This window comes from Acomys minous, assembly GCF_964271855.1.
Source record: "Acomys minous genome assembly, chromosome: 19".
In the NCBI taxonomy this organism is placed as follows: domain Eukaryota; kingdom Metazoa; phylum Chordata; class Mammalia; order Rodentia; family Muridae; genus Acomys; species Acomys minous.
This window is the reverse complement of record NC_140499.1, coordinates 24,039,987-24,058,422: the sequence shown is the minus strand read 5'-3', so window position 1 is coordinate 24,058,422 and position 18,436 is coordinate 24,039,987.

Sequence of the window (18,436 nt, the reverse complement as noted above, 5' to 3'; positions counted from 1 at the left end):
ATCTCAGTAAATATTCCTATTGCAGCAGATAACAGCAAATACAAAGACCACCTAGACATTATACAAATAGTGAGAGACATTGGAGCCCTCGGTCTTAAATGAGATGTCTCCATCAAGTCCATCTCCTCAGGGCTCAGGGAAACCCGTGTAGAAGGAGAGGGAAAGAATGAGAGGTTGAAAGGTATAAGAACCAGAGGGGATTGCAGACACCAAGAGACAAGGCTCCCTAAACTAACATGATCAAAGCTCACATGAACTCACGTGAGACTTAGGAAGCATGAGTCAGTGTTAGGTTTTCAGCATATATATTATGTCTTCAAATTTAGGCAGGAGCCAGTGATTCTTGTGCCCTCCCTTGGGCCCTTTTTCTTCTGTGTTTTTTTTTTTTCTTTTTCCAATTCCGCTGTGTTAGTTTTGGTTTTACCTTATCATATATTTTTTATGATCAATTTGAAGCCTGGTTTTTTTCATTCTAATGAAGGACAGAAAGCTGGAGTATCTGCATAGGAGAGGAATTGCGGAGGAACACAGAGTAGTAGAAGGAGGGGAAATTGTAATAAGGGTAACTCATGTGAGAAAAAAATGTTCTCAATAAGAGGAAAGAAAGAATACAGGAGGATTAATAAAACCAGATATAAATATAAATTAACAAATTTAAGCACAAAATGAGCATTCAGCTTTTGTTTTATAAAATAATATACAGAGAGAAGAAGTTGGCTATTTGTTTATGCCACTGAAATGTGTATTTTCCTACATTTTAAAAATAAAGACATCACTAAAACATATCAATTATCTCTTGATACATTAGGACTAATCTTCTTAGTGATTATAAAGTTGTTTAAATCAAAGATTTGCACAAGGGAGTTATATATATATGTGGTTTATAATATTTTTAAGTCAAAATATTTCATGCAATTAGCTGCAAGATATTTACAATCAATTTATAAGGATTGAAGATGGTTGAATGTGGCAGATGGTTCATTTGTTGAATTGATATTTTTCATCATATAGACCTGGCTTGTGAAGTTGAGAATGGATTTGATTTTCACCATCTGTACATAGATTTTTTAGTCTTGCATATTTAGCACAGTGTGACATCTAATTTGGTTACCACAATTCCTTTTCATATTTCTAAACTTAAAGAACTATGACTTACTTAAAATATTCTGTGTCATGTAACACTATTCACTTTTTAAAATGGCCTTGATTATGTAAAAAATGAAATTATTCTCCATGTTAATAACTAGTGTTTTTCTGTTTTACTTTTTTTGGAAAATATTAGGATGATATATCTTAAAATCTATTAATATTGGACAAAATGGAATGCTCTTTTTGCTGTTCTTCATATTTTATCCTAAAACATTATATTTGAAAATTCAAAAGTAATTTGAATTGCTTTTCCTCCAAGAATGTCTTTTGCATTTTTAAATTCTGAAACACAGACTGACTAATTTATCCAGGCTGACAAGGATTGGCAGTGTGGCTCAGGAGGGCCTTGAACATCAATTCCCACTACAGATTCAGAAGCAACTAAAAAGACATGCCTGTAGCAGCAGGCACAGTGAGTTATCAAAGTGTGAAATCATTACTCGCAAGGACATTCTAGAGAATACATCATGGCCTTGTTGCATTTCTTATTGTTTATATTACTTTATGAATGTTTCTGAAACATCTGTAGATTTATTTAATGTAAAAATTTCTGAGTAGATACAGAACAAATCTCCTAAGAAATTGTGAGTAAATAACATTCACCACTAACATAATTGTTGTATAACAAAAATAGTTTGTCTGCACATTTTCAATGAATCCTCCAATATTTGATCAGTATATTTTAATTGACAATTATAAAACCTTACATGGATGGCAGGAGATGCATTCGGTATTAGTTTTTCTTCATTTTATTTATTTATTTATTTTTTGTCAATCCAGATGTTTTGGGGGATGCATGCTAAAGCAAACTTCTAGCAAGGTATCCAATGGGCAAAGACCCAAGTATTGCTTTCCTGGCTGCTAATTCTACTTAGATTCTGGACTGCTCAGTGAGGAAGGTATTGCCCAAGTGCGCCCCAGCTTTGCTGTGAACGGAGAGGCATTTAGAGATCCAGTTGAATTACTGTGAGTCAGAATTGTTGTTTTCATGTGGACATGAACTGAATTCCAACTATCAAAGATAAAAGCATGAAATATCATTGCAAGTGGACCAATATTTCAAGCCAGATGCACAACCAGGTGAGGTTCAGTGACTGTCTTAAGAAACAGGCATTTGATTGTAAAAGCAAGTGGAGGAGTGTCTTACTATGACACCAGGGACACTTGTCAGTCAAAGCTACAGTTTCTTACATCAAATCATTCTCAAAATTACCAGAGTGCAAAGCTATATTTTCATGTTGAAATTGCACAGTGGGCACCGTTTCATGTTCAAGGTATAAACACAAATACCTTATAGTATATTACTGAATATTTTTTTATATTTTTATATTATGTAAGTTTAAATTAACCCTGGTATAAAATATATTTGTTTTTCATATAAATAAATTAATATTCATTTAATGTATTAATTTTATGTTGGAGCTTAGTGACAGTCTCACCTGTTAAATTGGTACCAGGAGCATAAAAACTTAATATATAAAATCAAGAGTGATGTATTTAAAAGTCTTATTGTTCTGGATGTACTTTTTGAAAGTCAAGATAATCTGTTACATACATGAAGATAATAGCCATAAAATCCTGTTACTAAGTACTTGATTAAGGATCTATTAGAAGCTAGAATTTATTAAATTTAGATTCACATAATAATAACTAATAAAAATCAAAAAGTATCAATAGTGTTTATTCCATATGGAAGAAAGAGCAGACCAATGGAGAAAAATGTTCTACATACAACATCCAAGATGAATTTCTAGATTATATCTAAAATCTCCAAGTAGTACTGTGGTGATTTAAATATGTATGGCCCCCAAAGATTTATGTATTTGAAAGGTGTCCATAAGCAATGGAACTATTAGAAGGTGTGGCCTTATTGTGGAAAGTGTGGCCTTGTTAGAGGAAGTATATCACTGTGGAGGCAGGGTTTTGAGGTCTTAAATGCTCAATCCATGACCACTATGAAACCCATTCATTCTCTTTCCACTACCTTTGGATCAAGGTGTAGAACCTCAGTTCTTTCTCTAATACCATGTCTACCAGGACATTGCCATTCTCCCCACCATGATGATCATGACAGACTAAACCTCTCAAACTGTAAGCCAGACCCAAGAGTTGCCTTGGTCATGGTGCCTCATCACAGCAATAAAGCCCTAAGATATGTACGTATAACTAAGTAATATATAATAAAGTTTACAGCTAGTAAGGAATGATAACCTTTGCTTTATCAAAATTTAATAAAAACTTAAAATTTTATTTATTTATTGTTAAAATATTTCCTTTATATACCCCTAATGTTGCTTGTAAAGATCTCAGATCCCAGTATAATGGCACAGGCCTTAAATCACAGCATTTGGGAGGCAGATGCAGGAGAATAAGGCTAACCTATTCTACATAGAATGTTTCCAGGATAAGGAGAATTAAACAATGAAACCCTGTCTAAATAATGATGATGATGGTGGTGGTGATGATGATGATGGTAATGATGATGGTAACACAAACTAGTCATTAAAATATGTTTTATATAGTCTACTTGTGGATCTGTAGTAAATATATGAATAAAAAATTGGTCCACATGAGACTAAGGGAAGAAATAAGTAATGTGGACTGTGTGGTGTACAACAAGGAAATATGATAGAATGTAAAGGAAAAGGCCATTTTTTTTAAGTCAAAGAAAAAATTGACCATAATTCTGGTGAGTTCAAGATGAATTTTATGTATTCTTCTTGATGGAGGTTAAATTTCAAGCTCTAATGAAATCATTGCTAAGTTTTTTTTTGTTTTGTTTTTGTTTGTTTGTTTGTTTTGTTTTTCAAGACAGGGTTTCTCTGTGTAGACTTGGCTATCCTGGACCTGCTTTGTAGACCAGGCTGGCCTCGAACTCACAGCGATCCACCTGCCTCTGCCTCCCGAGTGCTGGGATTATAGGCATGCACCACCATGCCCGGCCATTGCTAAGTTTTTTAAAACCTTTATCTTTCATCTCACATATCAAAATATATTTTCAGTGGGGTTATATATTCATCAATAGCCTGAATGTCTTCCTTTTCAGGTGGGGCTTGAATCAACAAGTTCTGAGTAACATAATGATATTTACAGATTCATTGGTGACTTTATATTTTTTTTTAGTCTTCCTCCCTATATGTTTTCTGGTTTTGGAAAAGCCACAGAGAATTCTCCATACCACAGTGCCTTAGATAACTAGAACATTTTTGGATTAGATTTGAACATGACTAATTAAAAATATTATTAATTTATACATCAAGCTAAATAGAGACTTATTAATGTTTCATAATAGTTTAGTTATCAAAGCTAAATACATCGCAGAATGTTCGAAAAGGCTTAAATCTCAATTGGAGTATGATGTAAAAGTAGATACAAGTTTTATGGTGTACTAGACAGGGTGAGACAAATGTGACTACTGCTCTACTTTTAGGATATAAAATAAATAATTTAAGTAGGCAATAAACTTAGTCAACACCACATCAGCCAGACACCACACTATTCAATCAGTTGGACATTGAAGGATGACTTGTGGGAAAGAATAAAAGAAGCTGATAGTTTAAATGTAGTGTCTATAAACGCAACCTGTTTTTATTTACCTGAATTATATAGAATGTATCTCATTATCTGGGTCAATAAGAAAATTGATATTGATATGTTTATTGGAAAGGAGCATGGTATCTGTGGCACTGATATCATACTCTTTAATATTTGTTTAGCATTTTAATATTATGCCACTTAAAATGCCTCCGCTCTTTTTTAAATTAATTTATTTATTCATTACATTTACATCTCAATCATGCCCCCTACCTCCTTTCTTCCTGGTTCTACCCTCCTGCCCTGTTCTCCATACCCCTTTCACTGTTTCTCAGAAAAGGGGAGTTGCCCTACCCCCAACCCCAGCTCATCACTGTGGTCTGGTAAGACATGCCCACTAGGGGGAAATGATAAAAAAAAGCTAGTGAGAAAGTCAAGAAACAGGCCCTGCTCCCTTTACTAGGGGATCCATATAAAGCCTGAACTACCCATTGAGTACATCTATGTAGGGGGCCTAAGTACAGTCCATGCAAGGTACTTGGTTGGTGCGTCTGTCTCTGCAAGCCACTCTGGGCCCTCGGTAGTTGGCTATGTTGGTCTTCTTGAGGAGATCCTGTCTGCTCCAGGTACTTTTCTCCTTCCCTTCACTTTTCTTTAAGGTTCCCTATACTTCACTCAATGTTTGGGTGCAAATCTCAGCATCTGTTTCAATCTACTGGTAGGTGGGGGTCAGCTGTGCTAGGCTCCTACCAGTGAGCATAGTAGAATATTGTTTATAGCGTCAGAGGTTGCCTTTCTCCCATGGGATGGGTTTCAGGTTGGGCCAGTCATCTCTTCTCTATCTTAATCTCTACACATCTTGTATATAGAGTAAAATTTGGGTCAATGTTTTTGTAGGTGAGTTGGTGTTTTCTTCCCTCCGCTAGGAATCTTGTCTAGTTAGAGGGTGAGCTCTTCAGTGTCCATGACCACTTCTACTAGGAGGCCCAGCTAGAGTCAGCCCCATAGCCTCCCAGAAGCTTACTCTGTCCTATGTCTTCAGCTTGTTACAAAGATGCCTCCTCTGATGGTTTCTCTTCTCTCTGTAAGTCCTCTGTCCTCCTGCCCTCTCTCTCCCTGGGTCTGGCCTACACCCTCAATCTCTGTGATCTCTTTCATCCCTTGTTCCTTGTCTTTAACCACTTCTTCTTTCCATTCTATTTCCCCTTCTGAGTGAGACTTAAACATCCTCCCCTGGGTCCTCCTTGTTACTTATCTATTTTAAGTCTGTAACTGGTAGTATGTTTATCCTGTACTATATAGTTAAAATACAGATACAAGTAGATACAATGTGTGTCTTTATGGGTCTGGGTTACCTCACTCAGTTTGACCTTTTCTAATTCCTTCCATTGGCCTGCAAATTTCATGATTTCCTTGTTTATAATAGCTCGACAGTATTCTGCTGTATAAATGTACCACAGTTTCTTTATCCATTCTTTAGTTGAAAGACATTTAGGTTGTTTCCAGATTCTGGCTATTACAAATCAAGCTGCCATAAATGTAGATGAGTAAGTGTTCTTGTTGTATGATAGAGCATTTTTAAGAAAGTATCTTCAACAAATTGTGCTGGTCTAACTGGATGTCTACATGTAGAAAAATGCAAATATATCCATATTTAGCATCCTGTACAAAACTCATGTATAAGTAGACCAAAGACGGCAACATGACATCAGATACACTAAATCTATTAGAAGAGATTGTGAGCATCGGCCTTGAGCTCATTAGCACAGGAGACAACCAACATCTCAGACTGTAAGATCAACAATTAATAAATGAGAACTCATGAAAGTGAAAAGCTTCTTTAAGGCAAATGACACCGACAATAAAATGAAGCAGCATTCTACAAATTAGAAAAAGAACTGTACCAATCCTACATCAACCAAGGGCTAATATACAAAATATATAAATAATTCAAGAAATTAAACACCACCAAGCCAAATATCCCAATTAAAAAATGAGGTACAGAACTAAACAGAGAATCCTCAACAGATAAATATTAAATGGTCGAGAAACACTTAGAAAACTGCTCAATATACTTAACCACCAGGGAAATACAAATTAAAACACTCTGAGATTCAATCTTATACCTTTCAGAATAGCTAAGATAAAAAACCCAAGTGACAACACACACTGGTGAGGATGAGAAGAAAGAGGAACACTGTTCCCCTGCTTGTGGGAGTCCAAATATTTACAACTTTGCAAATCAATCTAGTGCTCTCTCGGTGTATTGGGATTAGCTCTGCCTCAAAACACAGCTATACCACTCCTGGGCATGTCTCTGTTCTTAATGCCAGCTCTGAAGTTTATAAAAGAGTCATTCACTCTTTTCTCCAACAATTCATAGTCACAAATAAGTTTCTTCAATATATGTTAAAATGAGTAAAATATGAGAAGGAAGGAATCTGAGAACACACAGCTTTCACTAAGTTTCACTTTTGCACTTCTTCAGAGGTAAACTCTGGGACTGAAGAGATTGCTCAGTACTTCAGAGTACTTGCTGTTATCACAGAGAACCTAGGCAGGACCCGCTTCCCATAGGGTGGCTCACAGTCACTTGAAGCTACAGCCCCAGTAAATTCAACACCTTCTTCTGGCATTTCTAGGCAACAAACTCATACTTGGTACACATAATTATTTACAGAAAAACACTAATACACATTGAAAATAACTTTAAAAGTAAATATTTTAAAAGGAGGTTTTCAACTTAATAGATATATAATTTTACCTTAAATATAATAGTGCATTGAATATTGAACCTTCACATATGATTGGTACTTGTCGCCTACTGCTTATGAAACAGGGTGAGTTAGTAGAACGCTGAGAATATACACTAAGCAGAATTCTCTAAAAATTCAAATATTTAACAGGAAAGGAAGGAAGAAAAGGATAAAATTTTTAAAAAGAGTTGATTCTCAGCTGTGTCAGTTTAAGTGCAAATCACACTGAAGGACCTTAGTGTGGACAAACGTATCCCAAGGTGGCTGCCAGAATATGCAACGTCAGGCACAACTATAAGAATGTTAGAATGAATAACAAAGAAAGAAGGAAAGAAAAAAATCTGTTTTTACAGCTTGATAATCTCAAAATATTATGCATATAAAATTTAGAACTTTACAAAGCTGCAAATATGTTTTCACTGTGGAAAAGAAACACATCTGTTACAGAAATAGTCATTCACACCAAAATAGTTCTAAATTTTACTATACAGAATACATAGCCTTTTAAAATATACACACATATGTTATATATGTCACAGGTACAATGCTACCTTTTTCATAAATGAAAACATTTCTTATTAGAACTTTGCTGCTGTCCCCAGCTGACAAACGCATGCACAAAACATGTCTCAGTGCAGCCTTTCTGCAAGGCTCCCTGGGTTCATTTTCATTTTAATCGGCTCTTAAGTCAAGCATCCCTGGGAAATACATGCCTGAAAATTTAATGAAATCTCACATGAAGGACAATAGCTTTCAGATGGTCCTTCACCTACTTAAAAAACAAGTAAGAAAGCATTAAATTATTTAAAATGCAATATAATCTGTCATTTAATATAACCATCAGGACGTCTACTAATATGGTTGAACTGATCTCACAATCTATATACTAATCTGCTTAGTATTGTTTAGCTCATTAGGAAATGCCTATAGATACACTTAATTATTGGAAATACTTTATTCTTCTGAGTGTGTCAACATTAAGCAGAATAGGTAGAACCATATCTAGCAAAACAAAAATAAACAGGCAAAATTTTATATAGAATACAAAGCGTTAATGATTGTGAATAGGCAGTTTAAAAGTACCTCATGAGAGCCAGAAGAAAAATTGAATCCCTGTCAATGTAAAGAGAATGCTGTTTAAGAAATAGGATTTTTATTAATTCTTATAGAGTTTCACACAAAATTTTTATGGTACTCATATTCATATTCCCACAATTCTTCTCAGACCCAATTCTTTCCCTGCCCAGCAGAGTATTTTTAAAATCTTTAATAGTCCTTGATTTGTAAACATTTTATTGATTATATCAAATCACCATTACTTTTCTCTCTGATTTTTGCCCCAATTCATTCCTTTTTTTAAACTTCATGTCTTCTTGCTTTTTTGTAATTATCTTTTTTGTTTTGTTTTGTTTTTCTTTTTTTATTAATTTATTCTTGTTACATCTCAATGGTTATCCCATCCCTTGTATCCTCCCATTCTTCCCTTCCTCCCATTTCCCCCTTACTCCCCTCCCCTATGACTGTGACTGAGGGGGACCTCCTCCCCCTGAATATGCTCATAGGGTATCAAGTCTCTTCTTGGTAACCTGCTGTCCTTCCTCTGAGTGCCACCAGGTCTTCCCCCTCCAGGGGACATGGTCAATTATCAAGCTCCTGCATCAATTTTGTGTCAGCCATATACACATGGATGTATTTATGTACTGGGTCATGAACAACCCACGAGCAGCTATGTTCTTAAAATTAAATGATATCCTTTCCCCAAGAAGCCACACTGCTGTCAGTCTTTCTCCAAAAGGACTAAGACATCCAAGGCCCATTTTAATAAGATATATAACCAGCATTCTAATATTCTAACAATGATTTGAAGTACAAATAATAAAAGTATTGATAAAACCTTTTCATGTAAAAATGTATACAATGAAAAATAAATAAAACGGCTTATTTGTTATGCATTTAACTCTTTGATAACCATGCATCTATTATTAAGCATAGGTATCCACAATATTAAAATAAATATTAAAAATAATATCAGTAAATCAAAGCTGAGATTATTTTTGTTTCACAATCTTTTAAAAGTCATAATAAAAAGCAGGGCAAGGTGGTGCATGCCTGTAATCCCAGTACTCTAGGAGGCAGAGTCAGGTGCATCTCTATGAGTCTGATGTCAGCCTGGTCTACAAGGAGAGTGCAGGACAGCCAACACTACACAGAGAAACATTGATTCAAACAAGAAATGTCATGATCATAAAAAATGGAAAACAATGTAAACTTCAGTAGAATTGTGTGTTGTTTCCCATGATGTTTAAATAAATAATTTTTTAACATTTTATTTTAAGTTAGAGACTGCTTTCTATTGATTTTGAGTTCTGGCTATAGTTGATCTCTCTTAATGATGTTTTCTTAAATTATTTTCTTTGCTCTAGTTTATTATGCCATTTATTAATGTTAGAAAGTCTATGCCACAATGTCACTATTTTAATCCAAATTGCTAATAAAGGTTAAATAGAAAATAAAATAAATTTAGAATAGTACCTAATAATGGTCAATCTGCCATGCGATAAGATAAAATTAATACTTTATAGATTATATTAAATATATAGAACCATTAAAAAAAAGAAGTAAAGAAAGAAATGCTCTAAGGATAGAGGGAAAAGTAAAAACAAATGTAGATATGTGCCATGATACTTTCAATGGCACAATATAAAAATATTCCCATTGATGTCTTATTAAGAAGTTCTCATCTTCTTTGCCCATAATGTAGTAAAGTATTTGCCCATAAATGTAGAGGTGTATATACATCAATTTATCACTTGGTCATCATTTGCTCATCAGCTCTACTCCAGTTGTCACCTTTATTTCTTTAGAACACTTAACCACTTGTAATTCCTGTTGCATATGATTTTTTTTAGTTGTTTCTCTTTTTGTGACTTTTTAAAGTTTACTATAAGATTAAAATGTTCTTCCTTATATTTTAACAGTGAATTAAATTCATACTGTGTCATTTCATGCAAACTGTAAATATCACAATTGACTATCATATTTCTGGTTATAAACTTAAAGCCATTGTTCATGTAAATCTTGGATGAATATTGTTTACAGTTATTTAAATCTCTACTTGATAATGCTAAGAGGCTATGTTTACTTAAAAGAAGCAAACAGGAAAATATGGTTTTAAAGGATATAAAGTATCATTTATTTGCTCATCTGGTGGAATTGTTTCTTCTGAAATGAAGTGTTCCTCTTTGAGGAAGAGTAAGGATTATAAACTCAAAGACATGCAAAATGCAAATATTCTCATGCAAGCAATGAAACACATCTGTGAAAGAGGAATCTTCTGGATTCAAAAGCATGCCAAGTGGAATGCTACATCAGGCTGTGCTAATGAGTCATCACACATTCTGGGGTAGAGTTTTCAATGATAGAGTGGCCTTTGAGATGCCCATACTCCTGTTACTAATGCCTCTCTTAGGGCACACATGTGTGTTCCCATGAATCCAAGAAAAGTATTAACTTAGTACATTTATAATGCTTCTTTTTTATTTATTCTTCTCTCATATATTGTATCCCAACCTCATTATACCCTCCCTCATCCCGTCACATACCTTCTCAACTCTTATGTCCACTTGATCCACTCATACGCCATTTCCTCTCATTAAAAAAAAAAAGCAGGCATTCCAGAGATATCAACCTAACATGGGATATCAAATTGTAACAGACTAGGTACATCCTTTCATATTAAGGCTGGATGAGTCAACCCAGTAGGAGAAAAGGGGTCACAGAAGCTAGCAAAAGAGTCAGAGACAGCCTTGGTTAGTGGATTCTGTGAGCTGTGTTCTTGTGGTGTCCTCAAGCCCTCTCACTCATATAATCCTTCCTCCTCCTCTTCCATAGATTACCCCAAGCCTTGCTTAACGTTTGCCTGTTGACTTCTGAATCTGTTCGCATCCGTTGCTGGATGAATCCTCTCTGATAATTATGTTATGGTCCAGTCTACAAGATTCGTAGAGTATCCTTAGAAATCATTTCATCAACTTTTCTTTTTCCATTTATGTTTGGCGCTATCCCAGGTCTTCGGGCCATCTGGAGATTAAAGCTTTGCCCTGCAGGCAGTTTCAGACTTGAGGTCCTTTTCATAGCATGGGTCTTAATTTGAACCAAGTCATTGGTACATCATTCTCATAAGTCCTGTGCCGTCTTTATGCCGGAACATCTTCCAGGATTGAAGGTTACATGGTTGGGTTCATGTTCCTATCCTCTCACAGCTAGTCTTGTCTGGTTACAGGAGGTGGCCAATTCAGGCTTTGTATCCCCTATCACTACAAGGTCTTGTTTGGGTCACCTTCGTAGAATCCTGGTAGTTTACACTGCACTAGGTTTCTACCTTGTCTCTGAAAAGATCCCGATTCCAGATGCCTGTCCCAGCGATTTATATTTCCATCCCCTCCCAGCACTCATCTTCTTGGTCCCATATCCATCATCCCCAGTTCACATTTGAAATCCATTCTAGTTCCACTTTTCAGAGAGATCCATTTGTCCCCTCTTGAGCGTCCCTTGCTTCTAGCATTTCTGTGTTGAGCAAGTGTCCTTGTGGTAGGATGGAGTGTCCTTTGAGTGGTTTAGCTTGGTCTTAAGGTAGATCGATTCCCAGTTTTCCGAGAAACTGCCATATTGATTTCCAAAGTAGCTGTACAAGCTTTCACTACCATGAGCAATGAAAGAGTGTTTGCTTTGTTCCACATCTGTGCCAACATGAACAGACACTTGTGTTTTTGGTATTAGCCATTCTGACAGGTATAATAAGATGGAATATCAGGGTTTTTTTCATTTGCATTTCCCTGAGAGCTAAGGACGTTAAACATTTCATTAAGTGTTCCTCGACCACTTGAAATTCCTCTATTGAGACTTCTCTGTTGAATGCTGAACCCCTTTAAACTTCTAATATGATTTTTTAAATTTTTTATTGAATCTTTGTAAACTTCACATCATGCACCTCAATCCCACTCATCTCAGCATGCCTTTTTATCTACCATGCACCTTTACAACCCACAAAAGTGAGCAAAAATAAAAATTAAAAATAAATGAATACCTAGATAAATAATAACAAAAAAATATTGCAGTAGAAACTGCCATGTGTTACGCAGTATACCCATTTATCCTAACAGCTTTACTTGCAAATGTTCTTTGCAATGAGTCGTTGCTCTGGCTCATGGCCTCTGGCTTCTGTAACAATATCACTATCAATTATGAATCCCCACCATGACTCCTCTTATATATCCCGTTATTGTTCTGGTCCCTGGCTCTGCAAGACTGACCCCTTTGCATGGTCTAGCAATTCACACATGTGGTATATGTTGGGATTTGCCAAATCAGACCCCTGTATCTGGGCCTGAGTAAAAACTGAGTTGGTGAGCACGCCAAAACTCCAGCAAGCAAGTCAGCAAGGCAAGGTTTACTCTGCTGCCCAGTGAAATGTGTCCCCCCATTTTAATTGGATTAATTGGTCAATGATATCTAATTTCTTGAGTTCTTTATATATTTTGGAATATTAGCCCTGTGTCAGGTGTGGAGTTAGTGAAAATCTTTTTACCATTCTGTATGCTACTGTTTTCTCCATCCTATTGATGGTTTCTTTTGTCTTACAAAACATTTTGGTTCTCGTTAGACCTTTACTCTCATCAACCTGAAGAATGCTTTTCAGTACTTCTTGAAATATCAGACTGGTAACAGCATTTTCATTCTTACATTTTATTTGAAGATATTACTTTAAAATTGAAATGCATTTTGCTATGTCAAGAATTGTTAGTTTTTAACATACACAAGTAGGCTCATCCAAGGCATGCAAGGGTGGTTCAATATAGGAAATCCATCAATGTAATTTATAACATAAACAAACTGAAAGAAAGAAAACACATGAAAAAAGCATTTGACAAAATCTAACATCATTTCATGTTAATAATCCTAGAGAGAGAAGTGATAGAAGAACATACTTAAACCTAAACATAATAAAGACAATATACAGCAAGCTTATAGCCAACATCAAACTAAACAGAGAGAAACTTAAATCAATTCCACTAAAATCAGGGACAAGGCAAGGCTGTCCACTATCTTTGTATCTCTTCAATATAGTACTTGAATCCTCACTAGAGCAATAAGACAACTAAAGGAGATCAAGGGAATATAAATTGGAAAGGAAGAAGTCAAATTATCACTACTCATGAATGATATCATAAGATACATAAGTGACCCCAAAAATTCTATCAAGGAACTCCTACAGCTGATAAACACCATCAGTAAAGTGGCTGGATACAAAATCAATTTTAAAAAAATCAGTACTCTTCCTGAATAAAAATGACAATTGTGCTGAGAAAGAAATTAGGGAATCTACACCCTACACAATAGCCACAAATAATATAGAACATCCTGGTGTAAGTATAACCATGAAAGTGAAAGACTTAAAAGAAAAAAAAAACTTCAAGTGCCTGAAGAAAAAATTTAAAGATTTCAGAAGATGGAAAGCCCTCCCATCCTCATGCACCAAGGGAATCAACATAGTAAAAATGGCATCATACCAAAAGCAATCTACAAATTCAATGCAATTTCCATCAAAATAATCAAAATACTTATGCAATTCTTACAGACCTTAAAAGATCAATTATCAACTTCATATAGAAAAACAAAAAACCCAGAATATCTAAAACAATCCTGTGCAATAAAAGATTGTCCAGAGGAATCTTCATCCCAGATCTCAAGCTGTTATTTCAGGCAGGAAAGAAACTAGTGGCTGTATGATCTTAAAATTAAAACTTATAAATAAAATATATAAATTTTAAATTAGAAAAGAATATTTAAAAATTTATTGAAAACCCATACAATATATTCTGACGATGTTACTTCCATTTCATCCCATATTCTCTTTCTCTTCTCCCACCTCCCACTCATCCAACTTCATACCTTCTTTCTCTGTCTCTCTTTTTAGAAAACAAAGAGACAAGTAAAACAAACTAACCAAAATATTCTAAAAGAAATGAGAATACACACATAAACAGTACAAAAACGAGAAACCGTAATATACAGGCAAATAAAAATAAGATTTTTTTTAGTGCCCAAAGAAAGTAATATGCAATATGAGATTTAAAGAAAGCAATCTGCAAAAACACCATGAAGTTTGTTTTCTGTTGCCCATCTACTGCTAGGCATGGGACTTTGTTAATATACCCACTGATTGCATTGAAGAACACTGATTTTTCCTTTGCAAGCATTTTTCAATGAGAACTGCCTGGTTAGGATACTTGTCTACATCTTCTACGTAGTCCTAGGACCGTATCTGACTTATACTTGTGCAGATCTTGTGCATGCTACCAAAGTCTCTGAGTTCATGTGTGTGTATCAGTCCTACTGTGGAAGACACTCTTTCCTGTCATTCATCCTACTGTCTTTTACAATCTTTCTCCCTCTGTTTCAAGCATAGCTCCCCGAGCCTTAAGAGAAGGATTTCATGTAGATATCATATTTGGAACTGAATGTTACAAAGTCTTTCACTCTCTGCACTTTGTCCAGTTGTGGATCTCTCTAGTAATTTCTGTCTACTACAAAGGAAAGTATCTCTGACAGTCAGTGAAGACACTGACATATGAGTATAAAAGAACAGTAGTTTAGTTTTACAATTAAACTTAGTTGCTTAGGAGTTAAAATGTTTTTAGGTCTAGATAGATGTTTTAAGTTCATATTGATTTACATTCAGAACTTTAGATGCTTCAAGATAGGAAAGATGTTTTTTTCAAGGCTGTCAAGTACACATAGCTAAAACACTAAGAATGTAACTTTTATATGGTTCTAGATTGTTTCATGGTTCTTCTTGCTGTAGGGAGTTTATTGTATATATGTGTCATAGTATAAATATAGATGTAAAACAAAACAAAACAAACAAGCAAAAGGCAAAGAAAGAGAGAAAGAAAGAAAGAAAGCAAGAAAGAAAGAAAGAAAGAAAGAAAGAAGAAACCATGAAGGCCAGGACTAAGCTTGCTTTCTGACATTTATTCCAGCCAGGATCCAAGCACGTGTTATGGAAACCTCACCAGCAGTAGTAATTTTTTTCCTCAATTACCTAGTTCATTTCTGCAAATTCTTGTTTCACTGGTGATTATACATACTCTCAAGTTGAAATTCATGCTTATTATCACAGAAAGGTTTGATACAGTTGTATAAAATTATAAATAAGTTAAATATTCAAAAATAAAACAATAACCAAAAGTATACTATTATGATTAATTTTATTGCTGTGTTCCTTTAGTAGAACAATAGCATTTGTTTTCCCAAAGGCCCATGTATAGCCTTTCCAGTCACAGATTCTTGGTCACTATAGAGTGTTAGGCAAGGGTTCCACGTTCTAACAACAAGTTAAATATCCAATTCTAGAACTGGTAACGGCTGGTTGAGTCATTGCCTAAAGAGACTTCAATGAAAACCCAAACAACTCAGGCTGTTGCTGAAGCCATTGAGTGCTCTCCATGAGCTATATCGGAAATTCTTAGCTGGAGGCCAGTTTTTTTGTTTTTTGTTTTTTTGTTTTTTTTGTATGTATAATGCATTTTTCTCAAAATTCTATTCTTCCAAATGGGATAACTACTAATGTGGGTCCAATTAAAAAAAAAAAACCACTAACTTACTTAAAAAATTATGAGGTCATTATCAGTCCTTAAATTCCATATTCTTAACTATGCGATTAAATAATTAGGCTTTGGCCTCAGCTACTATCTTATTTATAGTTCTTATAATCTATGCCGAATTTTTTGAGAAATCAATACTTTTATGTTTTTCACATTTGTTGCACAAGTATCACAATTAAGAGTATAAAAAAGAAATGTCAATGAACAGATAGCACAAACAACTGTGACAATTAAAGAGAGGCGGCCATGTCTATTGTGTCTGTTAGATAAAAGAATGGTAATGAAACCTTTTTTTTTCATTATCATTGTAGAGGTTAGCATGTTCTATGGTGACCTTGTGCAACACTGACCTATCCCCTCAGTGGTACACTCACTGTGCTCTGTGCTTTAAATGCAAGGTGAAAAATATTAGAATGGATTTTAATACCAGTAAATTATTGTAGCTTTATTATAAAAGGCAACATTATTCTTATAAGTTATATTATGGCAATTATAGCTAACAAATATGTAACATAAAATAATATATGAAAACTCATTACATGAAATATGTCACCTTAGAAAACTAATAACATTACAACAATCTTTAGGAGTAAAATATAGCCACGCAATAATTTACATTCTAATTATTATGACCAGCATTAATAATACTCTTATATCATGTGTAGATTAGGTGATATTAAAAATGTATTTTATTAATTTTCACTGACATATGCATATAATTATGTAATATGATTAGTGAGTATGGTATAGACTGTAGCTCACTTGGACAGTGTCTGCCTGGCATGTGCAAAGTGTTGTGATTGATCCCAGCACCATACAATATTGATGTTAACAATAGTAGAAGAGTTCAAGCAGGTTCCTCCAGGAAAGGGATTATTAATAAGTAAATATTTCACTATGTTTCCAAAGCTTTCTCTTAAAATGAGACCCAACTTGTTTTTTGAGTAATTTCCAAAAGCCCTGTGATTTTTTAAATCATTGCTACCTTTTACCTTTGAACATATTGAAAATGCTTCCTTACAAGACTCTATATATCCGTTCATAGGAAGGAAAAAGAGCCACAGTACATAATGGAAAATGGGTTATTTCCAGAGGGGTACATTGTACAGATTTTGGCATGATTCTGGAAATGTCCCATATTTAGTTAATACAATGCAAAACTCCATTGAAAGGCATATGTTACAGATGTGCCTATCATATAAGTAATTATTTGGGGATTTGATTAAACTTTGTATGTGACCCTTGAAAACTGTGTTTAAACAAAGGGCAAAGAAATCAATTCTTGATTTTATTGAATTGTCATTTTTTTGACAAAACTATGAAACTTACTCTGAAAAAAAGAATAAAAATGTACTATATAATACAAAATAAAATTAATAACTAAAATTTTGCAATTTTTTGTAATGAATCATGTGAATAGTTTCCCTATATATATAATAAAGGCATAAATAATTTCTTGTTAAAACTATATTATTTTGTGAAAGTCAGTCCCCAGTCTCCACTTAACTGTGGAGAATGTTCTGTCCCTTGGCTGGATTTGGGTAGAGGTTTGATGATAACTGCACGTATTGTCTTTGTTTGGTGCCTTAGATCGAGCAGAACCCCTGGGCCCCATTCCACCCATCATAGTGTTCTTCTTGCAGGTTTCTAGGACCCTCTGAATCCTTCTATTTCCCTGTCTCCTATATTGTTCTCACCTAGAGTCTCAGTAGGATGTCCTCCTCTCTGTCCCACTTTCCTGGTAAGTGAAGACTTTTATGGTACCTGCTCCTTCGACTAGCGTCCAGTTATAAGTGAGTATATATCATTTGACTCTCTCTGATTCTGGGTTAGCCCACTCATGGCACTCGGAGGAAGGATAGCAGACTACCAAGAAAAGACTTGATACCTTAGCATCATATTCAGGGGGAGGAGGTCCCACTCAGTCACAGTCATAGGGAAGGGGAATGGGGTGAAAGCAGAAGGGAGGGAGGAATGGGAGGATGCATGGGATGGGATAGCAAATGAGATGTAATATGAATTATTTTATTTTTCAATAAAAATGTGTTTAAAACACTATATTATTTTAATGTAATTATTTTTACTTCATAGATCCTACTCTATGGCAACTGATGACTAGCAACCTACTACCACAGATGCTGTGGTAATATAGCAAACAAATTCATGAGTATCAGCATATAATAATCTATCTGTTATTACATTTATAAAGTGTTTTTAATAAAAATAAAAAAATATATTGTAAGTTCAGAGATAAATAGATAACCTTAGATTTATATAACTAAAATGAGAAAGCAATAAAAAGGTAAAAGGATCTATATCAAAGTAGATGTC